Consider the following 21,401-nt stretch of genomic DNA (forward strand, 5'->3'; position numbering starts at 1 on the left):
TTATATGTCAATGATATATTTGTCTTATTCAAACAAAGAACTTCCTTCATGGAATAAAACACCATGAGTTCTGTATTTTTCTTTGTAGAATTGGAAGAATTTAACAAGTACAACCAGATTTGTCATGAGCAAAACTATTCAGATTATTCATTTCTATGCTCCATTCCAGAAATTATTCAAGGTAGGCTCTTTCTGCATATTTTCAAGGCAATTCAGAATTAGAAAAACAGATAATTTTTTCACAGGAGGTAGACAATTTAAAGCATTTATATTAATCAACTAATTAATAGTACATTTTGCTTATAAGCAATTTTAAATGACTATGATAAAGGTATAAATAACTATATTTTACTTTATAGATAATGTTTCTGTTGAATACATAAAATAACATATAATTACAATGTATTTTCCTATCTTACCTTTATATTGATCCTGGCATATTTATATCATACCCTTGAATACTCACTGTAGAGTTACCTGTAAATCTTTCCCTGATTTGTCTAGGTAATTGAAGTATTTTTCTCCTTTAAATGTTAATACTCTTTTTATTCTTTCTTTTCAATGCTTTTGTTCAATTGGTATATAGTTCTGGTCACTTACACTTCCACCAATCAGCAATGAAAAAATAGGATGTTTATAAAATGTTGAATAAATGGTCATAACTGCTCTACTAAATTTTTCACCCATTTGCAAAAACACAATTGTGTTTCTTTAAACTTTTATGTACATATATTTCATTTTGTCAATTAAAAAATAAGTCTCTAAAGGAGAGAAGTTTCCCAAGTATTTTATGATTTCATGCATTATTAACGTAAAGCCAAGGATCAGACTTGGGAGCAAAGCATTGTGTTGAATTTCATTTATATATTTCTTCTTTCGTTGGAAAAAAAATGTCCTAGTATAATTCTTTTTCTAATCCCTGTGCAAAATGTGGGATGTACCAAGGTGCTCAAACTTCATAGCCCTTGAATACATTTAGAGTATCTAGAGTTTAGAGTGTAGTTATGGAGAGTATTAAATAAACTATTTCTTATAATAACTTTACATTCTTGCTGAATAAATGAAAAGTCAATTTGAACTCCTTAGCCAAGGCCACAACATGAAAGCAAAAGAACTGCCTGCCTGAAAACATTAAAAGCATCTCTCGAGAGGGTCTCTGTTGAAATAGTACATCTCATTATGGGAATAATGAGAAAAATTAGTAAGTGTGCCAATGACAGCACACATGCACTTTTGTGGTTTCTGACCTTTTAACTTCCTTGAAGGCATGACCACAAACCTTTCAACACCATACATATTATTAATCTTGCATAAAGTATAACATTTTCAAACATTTCATTCTAGTTTTTCTCTGAAGTGATTTCAATTTTTAGGTTCATCTAATGGATTTTCTAGTGAAAATATTTGGTACTGAATGACCATACAGTGATGTGTGCTTACCCTATGCCATCACACTCATTTCTCTTAAGACTGTTTGCCTTTAATTCATCTTTTACTAATAATCATCATTTAGTGACACATGCATCCACATGTGATTGGATTTGAGTTTTCAAGTGTTTGCTGTTATCAGAAAACAGAAGTTAGAGGGAACAAGAAACAAAGATGCCTGGAAGAATATCCCAGGGGCTATCATATCTAGCACTTTCTGAGATATTAGACAAAAGGCTGAGAACTAGGCCTTACAATAGCTGAGGCATCCCACACCTAATCATTTTTTTTGACAAAAGTCATCTCCTAAAAGGGATTTAATTTTTAGATATCTTAATATTATTTGTATGTGATATTTGGAACAACATAATATTGTTTCCAAGTGATGCTTGGAAAGGGAGTACTAATAAGCAGTGGGAGACAAACATTCTAGAAAAAAACAAGAAGATCATAAAAGTATCTAAACAGATTTGAAAATCTATTCATAATTCATGAATCTACATAATGTCTACAGGCTTAAAGCATAGTACAAAATAAAGAAAACAGACAACTTTGGTTAGGATCTCTATTGAATCTTCTTGAATTTTTCCATCTATTTTAATATTGTGAGTATTCATTTACTCCTCAGAGATATATAAATTATTGTGTTGATCCAACATGTAGGAGAGGCAAGCAAGCTTTGGTGCCTTAACAGTGAACTGTAGCCAGGAAATAACACAGCTTTATACATTCTTTCACCTACAGGCTAAAATTGTCACCTCTGGAGCCCTGCCTTTGAATGGGATAGGACATTGCTATTAAGAGCAAATATATTTGGCTGAGGAATGGATAAATCTTTGAGCCATTGTATCATTTACTAAAATTTTGGCACACAGATATATATTTTATCAATTTACTTTATATGCCAAATACATTTGTGGATCTATTATGCGCAAGAAAAGATAGAATCTTATAAATTCTTATAGAATTTACTTAGAGAAATGGAACTGAGGTAACCATAATGGCACAAATGAAAACAAGAGGGCAAAAATCAGACAGGGACTGCGAAAACAACAAGTCTGCAAAGGAATCATTTGACATTCAAAGGGTGTGCCTATTCAAAATACGCCCAGTGAGGGCTCATATTTTAGAAACTTGAGATTATTTCACATCTGTTCTCAGTTTTGTTCTAAGGAAATATAATTATATCACTTTAAATAGTGAATATTAGATTGATTTTGGTTAAATAAAACATACAAAATAGTGCTAATATATTATGTTCATTGTTTGTTTGCCATTATTCTAGGAGAAAACTGAGAATTTTTGAAAAGGAAAAGAATGTGGCATCCAAAGGTTAGATACAAGTTAGGCTCGAAACTTAATGTAATAATGACGCAGGGCTGGTTGAGAAAAAAACTTAATGTTTAAAAATCTTCTTTCCCAGATTTTTTTTTTTTACTAATACTTGTTATGATTCTATGACGTTTCAATTACAATCTACGGAACTCAGTCTCAGAAATCTTTAAAAAAACTTACCCAAGGTCACAGGGCTAATAAATTATGAGCAAGATTTGTAAACTCTGGGTGCCTCACTGCTAAGCTCCAGCTCTAATTTGTAGTTAGTACATTTGCTTCCACTTCCTGAGAGTGGTTTCCTTTGTATATCATTAACTGTACATGACCTATTTTTTAAGCCTCTACAATAATCTTCAGAACACAGTATGGTATAGAATAATAAGGGCAAAATCAAATATCATCCATGAGAAATTATGATTAGATACAAAAAAATACAAAAACTAAAAAGACTGTTGTCTGTTTGATAAATTTTTATTGTAAAGAATATAGTATTGGAAGGAAGGTAGTTTCTACTTGGAATTTTTTTCTTGAATTTTTCAAATGGAATGTTAAAATGCCAAAAAAAATCCATAAATGGCCTAAAAACTAAGAATAAGAATTGCTCCATTAAAAAAAACAGGACATAAATATGTCATAAATGACATGTATAAGAAACATGGAAGTGAAGTTTTGTATTTAGTCTTTAGACCCATTCTGTAATATGATCACAAAGAGGTGTCTACAATTCACTGTGTGTTATGAAACAATAAATCACCTCATTAGAATCAGAGATATGCAAAGATTTACAGTCCTTGTAAATCTTCTAGTTGTTCTTAATTAGGGCTTAGACTGCACTTCCCAAGTATAGATTTCCCTGTGGGAAGGCTGCATATGGAAAGTATGTATTTTAAACCCAGAAATAAGCGAGACTACTTTGAAGTCAGGGATGAAAATTGACATTTTAAAAGTCAGATTGGATTCTGAAAAGGAAGTTTTGACCTTGGTCTTTTTGTTGAGGGTAAGTATTCCCTAGCCTCGCCATGTTATTTTTTCCCAGAGCATACTTTGTGTTGTTTCTCCTTCATCTTTGACTCCTGTCAAATGTCATCGTCCTTATTCATCAACTGGCTTTTAAAGAAACTACTAAAATCCCTCAAAGGAGATTGAGAAAAATGCAGAATAGTATTCAGAGCAGAATATGTCATGTGTGTGTAAACACTGCAATTTACCACCTGAGCATAGATTTTATAATCTTCAAAGTAGAATGCCTGGAAAATGGGGTTCATCAAGCGTCTTTAATAGAGATGAAATAAATGAGGTCTGGAAACATCACATAACTTTCCTGAAGTCACATGACTAGCCAGGCTGCAAAATTTTTGCTTGTTTGCTTGCTCTATGTATATATATATATTTTTTCTTTCTCCACCTATTACTGTATTTCTACTTCATTATGAGGATACAATCTCCAACTCAGGGGCCTAATGCTTTATATAAATCCCTATCACTGTTCAAGATTACTATACTCCTCAGAAGCTTTATAGGAATCAATCAGCAGGCTTTGCAAAAATATTCTGGGATACATTTAGATACTTTATTTAAAATATCAATGATTAGGGACCTCAAAAACTAAACTGCCAATACCAGATAAATTCATATTTAAACTTCCACATGACATAGGTAAGTTATTATGTTGTATAGTAGTACTTTGTAATTTTGAATAAAAAATATTTGAAAATAAAAAGCAATTCAATACATAAAATGTAAATATACATGAAGATCATGAGTAGTCAAGAATAATCAGACCAGAAAGCAGCAAAATGTTATTAACCTCAAGAAACAGAGCTTGAACATAGAAGTGCTTTCTCCTAGCTGTACAGTCATGGCACATATTTTTAAAAAGCTTTTAGAGAGAATGGAAATGTTTTATTATGTATTCAGCAAAGTGTTATTGTGGTGTTCCTTAACTATTGCCTATTTTTAAAATTCCCATAATCTTTCTATAGATGACAGTTACATAAATATGAATAAAAAGGAAAAGCAAAGGTGGTAATGCAATTCTGTTTTTAGTGGTAAGATATTTCTGAGAACACACTTGCTAATCTTGTTTATGAGTATTTAACTTACTTTTCACCTACACCTGTCAAAGTAGCTAAAGCAATCTTTCACAAGAAGACCTTCTCACAATTTTTGACCATTTTATTTTCTTGTAGGCAAAGATCATTTTTCTTACTAAATATTCTAACTTTTCCAATTTCATTGCTTTAAAAAATACTTCCATTATAAAGATAGAATCACTGGAACTCTGGTTGTATATATAATTCTAATGTGTTTTACTTCCCATAATGCATGTATTTTTAAATATTGTAAGCTCAAAGTTTCAATTAACTGGAACTGTCTTATTTTTTATGAGTAAAGATTTTTCTATATATTTATCTTTCAAAAACTTTGATTTAGTATTGTCTTCAGAATTGATAAATAACTCTGCCTTGTTTTTCATGCTCCAGCCACAATGACCTGCAGTAGCTCAATTTCAATACGATGCTTGGGTTGAGTTTTACATGAAATTATAATAGTTAGAAATTTTAAATTAAAATGTATGATTACTTATAAGGTCAAAATCAGTTAAAACATCTAAAATAATTATAACTATTTAAATAAATTGGGGAATATAGAAAGAGTCTCACCAAAATATTCCTTGGGCTAGATAAATAATTTTGATAAGTTTATGGTTTCTGAGTGTGTTCGCTCATCTCACAAGTGCGAAGGATGAACCTGGTACTACTGAACTCTGAAAAACTACTCACCAAATTGCCTTTGTCCTTTTTCCCTCCATTAAGTCCCTTCACATAACAGCCTCCTTAAACTTCCTCCCTAATAGTTACAGAAATCCCCCTGATCTCCTGAAGTGTTCTCATAAATGCCCCTAGATACTGTCCTTTCTCAGCTGCAGCTTTCAGTAAACTAGAAATCATCCCTTCTTTATCATCTTCCTACCTGAACCAATCTGTATTTCTTGCATTTTAAACTTGGAAATTGTTTCTAATGTGTCCATTAGACTTCATCTATAATGACCACTTGTGTCCAAACCACAATCACTTCCTAAGGTTAAAAGTCCAATAGTTCTCCAATGGATCTGTGCATGCACTACTCCACACCCGCCCCAGCTCCTCCATCTAATCTCTAGAAAGCAAAGGAGTAACCTAAAAGAGGAAAGAGAAGACATCACATCCAGTCACTCTGGCTAATCTTCTAACTATCTTCCCAGTGTTTGTAAGAGAAGACCACAACACCCCACATCAGAGCCCTGATCCTAACCACATGTAGAGCTTCACACAGGGCAACCCTGCCTTGTTTATCATGCTCCAGCCATATTGACCTTCAGTTACTTCCACACCCCAAATATTCTCCTGTCAGAGGGCCTCTGTCTACACTCTTCCCATTGCCTGAAATTCCGTCATCTTCTCATCTTCCAAATCCAAGCTTATGTGTCCTTTCCTCAAAGTGGCCTTTCTTGATCCTACTTTCTCTCACTATTTTGGACCATTTTTATCTCTCAGAATTCCCTTCACACTATTTATTATATCCATATCTCATCCATTCTTGTCATTACTTATTTTTATTGAGATTTTCCTCCTTTGTCATCCACAATCAGTTGACAGCCCTTGTTTAAGAATCTGGCACAGCAAATGATTACTGACTGGACAATGAGCTGCTTAAACAGTAAAACCAAATGAATCTTGAGGAATCACAGACAACGGCCTCTTACACTCATGCTGAAGAGAGATTCAAGGTACAGAAGAAAAATATCTCCAAATATACTAGCATCGAAGAGTTGTTTGTTTTTCTTAATTTCTTGTCCCAGGTTGGGTTGGGCTGTCCCAGAATATGGAATGGAAATTAATATTCTGGAAGTTTACTAAGCAACTAATTTGAGATTAAAAGCCAATGGAAGGGAAAAACAATGCAATATGAATAGGAAGACGACTAACAGTGGTTCAGACTCAACAAGTACCTCCATCAGCACCTGCACAGGGGTCTGAGTCTGGGCAAGGAGAAGAACCTTTATCTCTCACACATTACTCAGTCACTGGGTAAAGGCTACCCTATAAAGGACATGGTCCCAGAGTGAGGGGGCTTCCTGTAACAAAGAAAATTCTCAAAGATGGCTGACAGCTAATGGCTCTGCCACAGTGTTCCCACTAGCTGGAAACAGAAGCCCTGAACTTAAAAAGCACATAGAAAACATTTAACGCTGAATACAGTGTAATTACATACAATCTTATTCATGTTTGAGCCATAAATAAAATGGAATAGATGTTTGTTACTATAAGCCATATTAATTCATAAATATAACATTTGAGAACACAAGAGTGGTGAATAAAATTCTGGGTGAGAATAGGAAACCTTGTTACATTCCTGGAGACTTAAATAATAAATGTATTAGACAGATGAATGTCCAGATCTGTTTGCCAACTTAAAAGAAAAAAAATCAAAGTGCTCAGAATACATATATTTTGGTCCATCAAAGTTCTAATTTTTAAAGTACAGATGGGCCTCTTTTTTATTTGTGATAAGCTTAAATAGTTGTCTCTCTCTCTTTAATTATTTTGTTGCATTTATAGGCAGCCATCAAATATCAAAATCTTTCAGTACTACAGAATGTAGTGGATTCTCTCACTGAGCATATTTCCCCAAGTAGCACTAAAATAGTCACCAAATCAAGGAAGCAAGTTTACTCAAAAACAAGAAAGAAAATAAATTCACAAACTCCAATGAGAGTGACCAAACTGACTTGAAGAGACATGAAAGCCAAAGTTAGATAAAAGAACCTTTGCTAGTGAACTTATACTTCTAGATATTTATAATATTGTGTTCTGCACTTTTGCAATTAATAAATTCATTAGAATTTGTAATTGTAGTTGTTTCTTGGGTTTCTTAGAATTCTTACTGCCAAAATACATTAAAATATGTCTACAATGTTTTAATATGAGAATGAAAAATGCATAATAAAAATTCTATTCCTAGTAGAGTTGTCATGTATGTATTCAGATAATAAAAAAAAATCTTTCTTAATATGAATAAAAATCAAGAAGTATATTACCCATTAACCCTTTCCCCCAAAAGTTCAGTGACCAGATCAAAGAAAGGAATTCAACAAATGGGTTATCGTGGAAGTATTGATGTTAATGATGTATTAGTAAATAGAAAAAGTTTTTGAAAACAAGATCACATTTGAAAAAAATCAGGCAGTATGTAGAAACAGTGTCAATAATCTGTGGTCAAGTTTTCAATCTCTATGTACCCTCAATAAAAGGGTAAAGAAGACACATATGTGTCAGCATTCTTCACTTTATGAAGTATTAATTTATTTTTATGCTTAAGTTTGGAAAATACATATTTAAATATTTCCAAAGTGTAAAATTTATCACTAAATATTTAAAAGCCTTACAATGCTTTAAAATTACTGGAAAATAGCAAAAACTATGGATGGCATAGCTGTGAAACCACAAGGTCTAAATGGAATCTAATAAAACAAGGAGGAACCATTAAAATTAGGAGAAAATCTCCTATTCCAGAAATTTGAAAAAAAATATCTAATTAAAATAAAGTAGAAAAGAAAAAAAAACAGACCTTTGAAGTGTTTTATAAATAGGCTCGGGGTGTGGCCCAGTGGGAGAGTGCTTGCCTAGCATGTGTAAGGCACGGGGTTTGATACTCAGCACCATATTTTAAAAAGTAAACAAGATAAAGATATTGTGTCCATCCACAACTAAAAAAATTTTTCAAAAAATTGTGCTATCAAACACACACACCAACTTTATCCTGTAGATCCAATGAGTGAACATATCACAAATAGTGAGATAGGCAAAGATATAACTTAGGAAATACACAAAGAAGAAAATAGATACTGAAACAGGATTACAGTTAGTACAATAATATGACACTGAAGCATAATTTGTAAATAGTAATATTTATGTTCCAAATAATGCAGTTTTAAAAATATATTAAACAAAAATTTTCAAGTAGTACAAGGAGAAATAGAGTATTCAGAGATTTAAAATATTCCTTTGACAGATCAAATAGAAAAGTCAAATATAGAAATGACTCCTGAATGATTTCCACTTGATAATGCTTAGCAATGCTATCTATTAAACTCTACAGTTTATAAGAGATTTGTCTTCTAAGTATACACAATTATGAAAAATGCTCCTGTAGTAGACACAAAGAAAACTTCAATAATTCCCTGCATAAGCAAGCACATGTATAGAACACACAGAGAACAGAGTCACAGTATTCTCAAGAGTTCATTTTTGTTTGTGCCACAAATTTACTTAGGAGGAGAAGTATACCTGGAGTCAAAACCTTTTATGCCATTGAGAGTTACCTTTATAACTCAATTGTTAACCTAGGTCCTGATACCTGACCAAGACCAGATGGAACAAAAAGACAAGACCACCTTCTAGAAAATGTTTGGTAAGCATTGGAAGAGAATGAGTTTGTGAATGGCTGCTCCAGGTTTCAATCTGGGTGTAAAGGAAATTTTAGTTTAATATGTGGAAATCAACTGACATCACAGTCTTCTAGTCCTGGTGGGTTGTGTGCTGAGGAAATCAATGCCAAGTTTGACTAAGTTTAAACACAAAGCTTAGCTGTGGCTTGGAGCCCTCTTGAATAAACTAACTCCAGAGGGAGGAACATTTCTGTTCTTCTGGAAGCCACTGTGTCAGGGCACAAACACTGAGCCATGGTCCCTGGTGCTACAAGGTACAGCTGTTGTAGCCTAGGTTGGCCCACCTCTTCTGAGTAAAATAATCTCCTACCAGACAACATCAAGTCATTTTTACATTTTGGACACTAAAGCAAGTTCTGGAAATTATGAATTATATACCTATATAAAAAATATTAACATGCTTATTACTGAAAAAAAATTGAATCTCATTTTTAAAAATTACATAGCACAACAGAAAATCACTAGTAATCTGTCTTCTATATTTTAATAAAAAGCATTGGCAAAAAGGAAAATAATCTTTGTTGAAATTGAGAGGAAAATGAAAAGTAATGCCCTTAAATATTAATCAAGAATAAATTGTGAAAATTCAAAATGTTAATATTTTTTAGTTAAATCACAGTGGCTCTGAATATTTCACTTTTAATGAAGAGAAGCCAAATATACTTCTGAAATATTCTGTGACCTTCTTCTAGTTGATTTATCACCCTTAGTATATTTATGCTAAAATTAAAATTAGTTTCATTACCTATAGTATGAATTTTGGAGTACCACTGTTGTGTGAAGACTAGCAGAGGGAAGTCACCAAGGGATTAAAATATAGGGCATGGGACAGGTATATTACATTGTCAACACTGAAAAACAAAAAGTTGACCTTTATGAATAAATTTAGTCTTCCTTAAAAATTATTGTCTCATTTGAAAACCTCTTCTCAATTAGCTTACTAAGGCCTTTCAACTTTGACCTTAGTAATCAGTTCGTCTTCTTCATGCACTCTGCATAACCTCAATAAACATCATAAACATCTTTCACAACACAAGCACATTGTATATTTTTGTAATATGCTTCTGTAGTCATCAACCCTAATGTCTTTATTCATTTTTCCATCTACAGTGACCAAATGAAAATATTCAAAGAATGAGTAAATTTTACCTAATTCCCTTGATTCTATTTTTCATTCATCATGAGCAATAAAGATTGTATATACAAACAATAATTTCAAGGTCTGCAGTTCAGAACTGCTGTCATAATTTAAAATATTGCCATATAAGAGCTCAATTTTAAACACGTCCATCGGTGTCACCTTCTTATCACGGTCTTAATCAGAATTTGTAATTTTGTAAATGACAAAGGACATCCTGACTCAAACTTAGCCTTGACATTTTTCAGTCATGTTAAGTGAACTGGGAAAACAGAAGCCAGTACAGGAAAGTCCACCAGCCCCAGACTGCTAATGTCCTAAATGTCTTCTCATCACATGAGTGATTTCTGGGGTTTGTACCTTTGGAAGTCAGGATGCAGTGGTAGAGTGAAAGAGTAAGATCTCACTTAAAGACAGTTCATTTTTCTTAAAATCATCTTAAGCCTGATTCTCAGAAAAGAGTTGAGGTATAGGCAAATAAAGACTTAGATTAGCAGAAAAAAAGTTTTCAACCTTGTTTGGACACAGATTATGATTTCCCAAGCACTGGTAGGGTTGATCAGAACCCTGTGGAATCTGGCAGTATTTCAGTACAGAGGTTTCTTGATAAACATATGTTCACTTCACTTAATAATATTCCTGTGTTCCTATTAAGGAACATTCTCACAGCAGTGTGTACCTCACATTTAAGATTTGTTCACGGCTTGGTACAAATTATCGGTTAGTGGCTGGTCCACAATTAGATCACAACCAACATGATGGCAAAGACTGTTCTGTTTTGCATATCATTGCATATCCATCCAGTTCTTAAATATTTGAGAAATATGTAAAAGTGTATTGCTATGCAGGCACATCATAAAGCCACAATTTTGTAGACACTTAAAATATAACAATTTTAATTGCTATAGTTGCTTAATGTATTAATCTTTGTTAATTTGATAGGATATATTTGCAAGTAACATTTGTATTAGTAAAAGGTCTTCAGAAAGCATCTGTTAGCAGCACATTCCTGTAATAGAATTTCATCTCTCAAGACCTTTCCTCTATAGACCAAGTATTTTTTAAATAATTGTTTTGCCCATATCTTTACAGAAAAATTTTCCCCTATGAAATCTTATAATGCCTAGTTAAGCCATTATGAAATAAAATCAATATGAGATTGGGTCATGATGAAGCGGAGTTGAATGGTCATGTTTCCATCAGTTAAGTGCTTAACCTTAGTAGCCCCTATGACTTCCTGAAGCTACTTTTCACTTAAAAGCATCATTAATCTAATAATTTAGCAATGAGAAGATGTATTGAACTGGTTTTATTGGCATGGGAACTTTTTATCTTTATACAATTCTTAGTATTAAAGCAGCCTCAAAATATTCTTCAATAAATGCATTAATACCACTTCTAGGATGGCAATATTTTAATGACCATACAGGTTGAATATCCCTATTCTGAAAATCTGAATTCCAAAATGCTCTAGTATCTGAAATTTTTTGACCACCACAGGAAGCCATAAATTGAAAATCCTGTATGTGATCTCATGTGTCAGTTCACAGTCAAAACATAGGTATGCTAAAAATATTGTATAAACTACCTTAAGGCTATATGTAAAAATTGCTTAGGAAATAAATGAATTTTGTGTTTGGACTTAGGTCTCAGCCCTAAAAGATATGAAAAATATGAAAAAAATCTAAAATTTCAAACATTTCTGTTTTTAAGCATTTTGGATAAGACATCATCTTATAGTAACATTAGTAAGAAACATTATTTTAGGTAGCTTCCGAAACACTAAAAATGTTTTCTGTATCTAACCTTTTAATTCATTCTTGCTGTGCAGTAATATCCAGTGCATTTCATAAAAATGGGTCAATAATCCCAATTAACTCTGCATCTCCATTCTATGCTCTTCAGTTTAAGATCATTGAAGAGGATTGTATTTACCAGTTTTAAGTAATTAAAGGAATAAATATCTACCACTATCATTTTACGATATACAGAAACCAAGAATAAGCAAATATGATAGTGACAGATTACTTGTATGTGCATCTGTGGTACTTGGAATTAAACATAGGTTTACTTTACCACTGAGCTCCATCCCTAGCCATTTTCATTTTTTTTATTTTAAGAAACATGGACTCTTGTTTATTTGGAGAAAGAAGTTGATACTTAAATTTGATTCAAAGTAATTATTACTATACCTTCTGTGATGCTTTCTTCTTGAGGCTCTTTTCTCCTAAACAATATCTTAATCTATTATGATCGAAATATTTTTAAAGCAGATGAAATATTCTAAACTTAATCACAAAGCACTGCTTTTTTTATTGTATTTGTTCTGCTAGTTGTACATGACACCATAATACATTTCAACTTATTTTACACAAGTGGAGCACAACTTTTCATTTCTCTGGTTGTACATGATGCAGAGTCACACCATTCGTGCAATCATATATTTATATAGGATTATAATGTCTGTCTCATTCCACAATCTTTCCCACCCCCAAAACTCTCTCCTTCCCTCTGCCCAATCCAAAGTTCCTCCATACTTCCCTTATTCCCTGACCCCACCATTTCAGATCAGTATCCACTTAGAGAAAAGATTCAGTCTTTGGTTTGGGGGAATTGGCTTACTTCACTTAGCATGATATTCTCGATCTCCATCCACTCTCCTGCGAATGCCATAATTTCATTCTTCTTTAAGGCCAAGTAATACTCCATTGTGTATATATACCATAGTTTCTTTATCCATTCATCTATTAAAGGGCACCTAGGTTGGTTCCACAGTTTAGCTATTGTGAATTGAGCTGCTATAAATATTTAATTTTTTATGGTGCATTATAGTCATATATGATGGTGGGATCTGTCTACATGTTAGTACATGCACACAATACAACAATATAATTTACCCCATATCCCCAGAACTTCACATTCTTCTTTGAAGGCATTAATAAGTTAGCACACTACTCAAGGAACTGTACTCCTCAGTTAATATAAACTAGTTAATTTGTTTATTCAACAAGCACATTCCAAGTATCTACCAAGAAAAGTAATATATCAGACTAGCATAACATCCTGGAGGTAGGGACAGTTAAGTCTTTTTTCACTAAAATGATGGGTCGTCTATTTGAATCATGTTTGTCAATATCTGGGATATTGAGCTTGCAAAATATTAAAATAACCACTTAGGAGGATAGGATCCATTTTTCAGGTTTTATAAACATGACTGGGAAAAATCAATAATTAAAAAAGCGATTTTCAGTCATGGTCAAACCTGGTATTCAATTAAACCCTCCAATTTAGAAGTACAGTATTTTAGACAGAAAAGTTACTTAACTTCTCTGAACTCCAGTTTCTCATGTGTAAGCAAGTTAAAAATACCTGCACTTAAGTTCTGGTAAAGATTAAGTGAACTATAATATAAAATTCTAAATACACTAATCTAGTATATGGAATTATCTCAATAGTTTTTCTTCTTATGTCTACGGCTGCATAATAGCCATGCTAAATTTTATAACAAGTGGTAAATATTGTTATACTCCTGGTTCTCAGAGTATAGATCAGCAGAGAAAAAACTAATTTCTGCCTATAAAGGGGGCCTCAGTTAGATAGACCTAAGTGATTGGAATAATCTAGAATTGTCTTCCCACTCACATGACTGGAACTATTGGAACTATCTATTGGAACACTTGTATGTGTCCTCACCCTGTGGCTTGGGACTTCCCGCAGTGATAGCTGTGTCCAGATAAGTACACCCAAGGCAAGTTATTCCAAGAGTAAATGCAGAAGTTGCTTAGAATCAGAGGATGCAGGGAGTTACTTTATGGGGGCCCTCACAAGACCACTGTGATGGGTGGACATAACCCACACTGATCAATAGAAAAAGCTTTGAAGGATTTTCAGAGGCTATTTTATAAAACCACCACAGTTCTCATTCTTTACCATAGAGTCTGCAGAGCCTCAGCTTTGCTTGTTACAATCCGGAGAATCTGTAGGAAGGGTTCTACGGTCATACCTGGACATCACCCTATTCACAGCTACCATAAAAATTTTGAGGAACTTAGAAAATGGAATGCCTGAATCTGAGCTAGTTAGAAAGGAATTAAAGCTACTTCAACAGGTAATTGTTTTCTGTAAATAGAAGCAGTTTTTTTTTTTCAGTTAAGACTTCTAATTTAGGGCCATGAAGATTATGTTCAATTCGTACATGGGAATTTGGGCATCTACATGAACTTCCAAAAAAATTAAAACTGTAAGCACTGTAAATTTCACTTGTGATTTTTTAATGCCCAAAGTGTAACAATGCCAAATATTATGCTATTAATATTGGGTATACATTTCCCATTATTATTACTTAACACAAAAATGATGCATTCCATGTGTCATGTATCAGTGTGTGTGTGTGTGTGTGTGTGTGTGTGTGTGTGTGTGTAAAAAGGTGAAGCTTTCATTTTGTAAAATGTTTGCTAAATATATGGTTGACTAAATTCCTTACTTCATGTTTTTGAGTATAGTTTGAAAATTATTGGTGACAACTTCATCTTTGAACTAGGTTTAAAGTTTTATCATGGTGAATTGGATGACTTCCGTAAGGTACATTTGGTATGACTGGCTGACTCTACTTTGTTCACCAATGATAGCAAAGGCTTGAATGTGGGGGATATTGGTAAGAGGGGCGAAATGAAGAAGAATGGTCTTGGATGCCTTAGATTCTTTTAGACTTGGAATATAGAACTGGCTAATACGTGTTACAAAGCAGTAGCTAAGTAATCTTTGTCATTCTGCTGATTTTACTCTCACTCATTTCCTTCATCTTTTTTGGTTTCATGTCAATGAATTTGCTTCAATTCTGTCTGAAATATGGTAAATAGTCATCCTCTTTTCCAAGTAGAGTGTCTTTCTAAAAATTTAGTTAGGTAAGAAGCACAAAGGCTTATGAAATTTCCTAATCTGACATGACTAATTGTGACTTTCCTTTGATTGTTAACTTCCAGGGCCAATGGTACTACTTACTTGGATTAATTAACATGTCATATTAATATTTCCAGATTTCTAGCAGCTCATTGCTTTGATACAGAATTTTGCTATTGAAGGTGTGTGGAAAGGCACGGGAGAGCAGTGCAGGGTGCCTGGGCCATAATGCCTTCCTAGAGATAGTAAAGCCACAGAGTATGTTCCCTTAAGTTAATAATTTATTTTGACTCAATCTGCTATTTGAAAATGGCATCTGATATACACTATACTGTTTCCCAGAGATAGTAATTCCCCTGTTCAGACTCTTTTGTTAATAACAATTCCAAGATTGAATATTTGAAAAGGGAGGGTTAAAGCTTACTATGACAGTTAAAAATCTTTTTGTAAAGGCTAAAATACTTCAAAAATTTTTTGATGATGCATTAAAATTTCTTCTTAGAATTTGACTCCATAGCTACTTAGGTTATGTTATAGAGTTTTGTGGTCATGAAGTTAAGTGCCAGTAATACTCAGCAAGTTCTACCTTTCTAGGGCTTCAATGGTTGTCTTCACATTATTGTTTGGGGTAGACTGATTCAAAAGGGATCAAGATAGAGGCCCTGCCAATTAGTGCCATCATATAGGAGAGAATAGAATGATGATGGGGGCTATCTAATTGCACATAAGTCAAAAATTGAAGATGGAGGCAAATTTGATGTACCTCGAGTTAGTTTTAATAATTTTTTTAGAGGAAGAGAGACAATATTAGATCTGAAAGACAGATTATTCCAAAAGCAATGGTTGGTATATATTAATGGAAATTTAATTTGTGGAAGGGAATTAAGTGGCTTCTGGATTAGAGCTGAAATTAAGTAACAGAAATTAGAATCAGGTATATGGAAATAGAAATAAAAGTTTGAAATAAAACCTATTAAAGCCAAGAATTGGGCTTAGGTACTGTTGACAGCAGGCAAATTTGCAATGTCAGACATAAAGAAAACTAGAATTGCCTGCCAGAAATGGAGTCGAAGGGAAAGAAATGGAACTTTAACTCTAAAGACTTGATTCTCCTAGGTTTATATCTTAATTATAAGATCCTTAAAATGAAATTTTTAGTGATTCAGTTCTTTCCTATCTGAAGTAGTGTAGAATAAATATTTTAAATATTTTCAGAGCATATAATTTGGATAGAGCCCTGACAGATACTGATGCTACACAAAGCTTACAGCTATGTGGTGATCCTTAGGGGTCAAGAGAAAGGGTGGAGGAGACCAGAAGGTTCCAGACAGAGGAGAAGAATTAAATGGATCCAGGGGCAGAACCACCAGGAGATGACATTGATGTTTTGTCACTGTGTTAAACAGAGTTGCCTTTACTCTGGTGGTAATGGGAAGTATTGCAGAGTAGTTCACCAATCATGCCTTTCAGAGCATGAATACATTCAAAGAGGATGAAGGGAGATCCAAGAGGTTATGTTTGGCAAGAGATTAAATTGTACACTTTAAGGGAAGCAGATAAAAAACAGTCAAATTCCACAGATTCACCTTTGTTTTGGTACTAGGGATTGAAGCCAGAGATGCTTAATCACTGAGCCCCATCCCCAGACTCTTGAATGTTTAGAGACAGGGTCTTGCTAAGTTGCTTAGGGCCTCACTAACTTGCTCAGGCTGGCTTTGAACTCACTGTTCTGCTGCCTCAGCCTTCCAAGCCACTGAGATTACAAGTGTAGACAAATTTTATATATCTTGGTGTGCACCAGCACACCAAACCTAAAATTCATCTCAAGTTACTGTGGCCTTGGCCACTGCCAGGTTTGAACATTACTAGAGTCACAGTGAAAAAAAATTTAATGTCCAACTCTTACAAGAACAATTACAATAACTCTTGTGACTTCCATTTGAGCAAAAACTGTGTGCTTGAGACTCATCTAAGTATTCTCCATTTATTTCTAATACCAACAGGGTGAAATGAATTTTATGTCAGTTTTACACTTGATGCAAATGAGACTCAGAGAGGTTGAGAAACATGGCCAGTGTCACTCAGGTAGAAAGTTGCACACCCTAGACTCCCCTAAATTTCAGGACCAACTTTCAAAAGCTGAGCTAACATCAGTGCTATTCTCAGTCTCCTCTTATTCAAGGACTTGTTTGCTGCTTCATTTAATCCACTTACAAAGCAGATGTCAATTTTCAGAGTTTACAGTTTAGTTTGCATCTTATTGATTGCTTTCTAGGTTGCCTGTTATCTGGGGACCTTGAGGAGGTCTCTTAATTTATTGGCAACATATTAAATGGCAGTTTATAATCAGTTTTAAGTCATGGAAATGTTTCCCTAAAGTCAAGAAAACCCATCTCAAGTGGTGGATCTTTATAGACTTAAAATGAAAAGCTGACTGGATTTGGTATGCTCCCGTCTTTATCCTCACCTATGGATTTTATATCATAGAATCCATCTAGGCACTGGGGTATATAGCTTAGTGGTAGAACACTGAACCCCAGTGGAGTCTACCTACTTCTGAGCCTATAGAAGTCTGTCCATTAACAAATCTTATATTGTACTTTGTTTATTATATTTACACCCATCATGATATAGCCCAAAAGAAACAATTAAAGTTTATTAATGAAGCTAGCCTCAAAGTGACCTAAAATGCCAAGCAAGTCTTCACTCATTTCAAAGTGAAGCCTATAAGCAATAACCAAGGATACCCGAACTTGACTTCAATAAAGAATCTTATGAATGAAAGGTAACTTAAAAAAAAAAGGATAAAGACCTAAATGCCTTGTTAGATTTCTCTTTTTATAGATCTCAATTACTTAATAAAATTTAGAATAAAATAGTCAAACTGTATTAGGAATAAATCTACTTTGTACAGTTAATATGTTCCCCAAAGTCTGATTTTTCAGTTAAAAATGTGACCCTCAAAATAGGTTTAAAAATCCAGTCACAGTTTTTAACTGAAAAATCAGACTTTGGGGAAAATATTAACTGTACAAAGTAGATTTAGTTTCTCCTGACATTAAGTTTATCAGTGATTTTTTTCATGATGCACATAATTTGGGGGACATTTAAAATATAAATTATAGGGCTGGGGATGTGGCTCAAGCAGTAGCGCGCTCGCCTGGCATGCATGCAGCTCGGGTTCAATCCTCAGCACCACATACAAACAAAGGTGTTGTGTCCACCGAAAACTAAAAATAAATGTTGAAATTCTCTCTCTCTCTCTCTCTGTTAAGGTCTGTAAACAAGTCAAAATAACACCTGGTATTTTGCCAGGGGAATGTTAGAGTTCGTAAACAAGTCTGGATGGTGCCTGGCAAAATGCCAGAGGGAGTGGTTTGAGAAGTAACAAAAGCGAGCCATTAAGTGTAGAGACTCCTTATTGGTTGACTGATGTATCTAGTTTATGCTAATTAAGATAAGCTGTGCAAAATGTATAAATAGCTCTGTTGTCCTACAATAAACGGCTCCTACTCCTGCTGTATCAATGTACACAAGTTATTCGTCACCCCCCCCCCCGTTATTTTGCTGCAGCCGGACTGCGGCATCTCTCTCTCTCTCTCTCTCTCTCTCTCTTGAAAAAAATAAGATAAAATATAAATTATATTTCTTCCTAGTTACTTGAGCCATAGTTCACATTGGCCAGCACAACACAGGATTTTTTCAATTTATCAGTATTCCAAGCTTTCATACAGTTCTCTACAAATCCTTGGGTATCCATTATGGTGTGTCTAGTTGCAACATTAGGGTATAAACATGAACATATATGTGTCTAATCCCATAATATGTTGGGAAAAGAGATTATTGCTAAAAAATGGGAAGTGATATATAAAATATTTAAGGTCCTCTTTTTAAAGTAAACATCCATAATGTTAAATATTTTCACAGTACTTTTTAGGTTTATAAATTCAATGCCTCCACAAGTATAACAGAAGTAGCTACACTTGTAGTACATGATTATGTTCCATGAAATTTATATAAGGTGACAAAGTGCTTTAATTCTAATATAAGAAATAAAATTTGTAATAGCATTTTCGTAAGAAGCAGCACCATTGAAATCTGAAATAATCATGATTATTTCTTTGATGGATATATTTTAAGTTGTATATGTTAATGCATGAATTTTTAAATCTGGAAAGTTAGTTACATTGTATCATCTAAAAATCTGTGTAGTGCTGCGTAATACTCCATTGTGTATAAATGCCACAATTTTTTAATTCATTCATCTATTGAAGGGCATCTGGGTTGGTTCCACAGTCTAGCTATTGTGAATTGTGCTGCTATGAACATCGATGTGGCAGTATCCCTGTAGTACGCTCTTTTAAGGTCTTCAGGGAATAGTCCGAGAAGGGCAATAGCTGGGTCAAACGGAGGTTCCATTCCCAGCTTTCCCAGGAATCTCCATACTGCTTTCCAAATTGGCCTCACCAATTTGCAGTCCCACCAGCAGTGTACAAGAGTACCCTTTTCCTCATATCCTCTCCAGCACTTGTTGTTGTTTGACTTCATAATGGCTGCTAATCTTACTGGAGTGAGATGGTATTTTAGGGTGGTTTTGATTTGCATTTCTCTGACTGCTAGAGATGGTGAGCATTTTTTCATGTACTTGTTGATTAATTGTATGTCCTCCTCTGAGAAGTGTCCGTTCAGGTCCTTGGCCCATTTGTTGATTGGATTATTTGTTTTCTTATTGTCTAATTTTTTGAGTTCTTTGTATACTCTGGATATTAGGGCTCTATCTGAAGTGTGAGGAGTAAAAATTTGTTCCCAGGATGTAGGCTCCCTATTTACCTCTCTTATTGTTTCTCTTGCTAAGAAAAAAACTTTTTAGTTTGAGTAAGTCCCATTTGTTGATTCTAGTTATTAACTCTTGTGCTATGGGTGTCCTATTAAGGAATTTGGAGCCCGACCCCACAATATGTAGATCGGAGCCAACTTTTTCTTCTATTAGGTGCAGAGTCTCTGATTTGATATCAAGCTCCTTGATCCATTTTGAGTTAACTTTTGTGCATGGCGAGAGAAAGGGGTTCAGCTTCATTTTGTTGCATATGGATTTCCAGTTTTCCTAGCATGAGTGAAGCTAGCCAATTCCTAAAAAACAAATGCCAAATGTCTTCTTTGATATAAAGAGAGCAACTAAGAACAGAGCAGGGAGGAAGAGCAGGAGGAAAAGACTAACATTAAACAGAGACATGAGGTGGGAGGGAAAGGGAGAGAAAGGGAAATTGCATGGAAATGGAAGGACACTCTCATTGTTACACAAAATTACATATAAGTGGTTGTGAAGGGAATGGGGAAAAAAGGAGAGAAATGAATTACAGTAGATGGGGTAGAGAGAGAAGATGGGAGGGGAGGGGAAGGGGGATAGTAGAGGATAGGAAAGGTAGCAGAATACAGCAGTCACTAATATGGCATCATGTAAAAATGTGGATGTGTAACCGATGTGATTCTGCAATCTGTAATTGGTGTAAAAATGGGAGTTCATAACCCACTTGAATCTAATGTATGAAATATGATATTTCAAGAGCTTTGTAATGTTTTGAACAACCAATAAAAAAATAAAAATAAAAATCTGTGTAAAGAATGAATCTTTGAGAAGAAAAAAAAAAATAACACATCACATTTTGTTACCTACTATATGCCAGGCATTGGTTGCAATGCTTTACACATATTAACTTATTTAACAGAATTTTTTGGCATCAGCCAAATAATTTTAACAGTCAGGCAGCTGATATAGCAATAACTGGCTAGAGACAAAATTACTGAATTTACTATTCTAGGAAGTAAGTGTTCATCAGTTATTGGTGTGGTGAAAACATAGCTAACCTACCACACTTTGATGGAGGACTGAAATGTTCTTGCTTTTGGAAATATATTAAATGTGGGGACATTTTAACTGCCATTGGGATTTTCACTTCCATTATTTTTTCATGAATCTGATCATGGTACACAGGCTGGATTTTATAAACTCCTCTCATCTTGCTATATCAACATAATGTCAGCAGAAGGAGTGTGGGTGAGTCAACCCCCTTGTTATTAATTCAAAAAGATACATCCGTCTACCTACCATGA

The sequence above is a fragment of the Ictidomys tridecemlineatus genome, chromosome 3, assembly GCF_052094955.1.
Source record: "Ictidomys tridecemlineatus isolate mIctTri1 chromosome 3, mIctTri1.hap1, whole genome shotgun sequence".
Lineage (NCBI taxonomy): Eukaryota > Metazoa > Chordata > Mammalia > Rodentia > Sciuridae > Ictidomys > Ictidomys tridecemlineatus.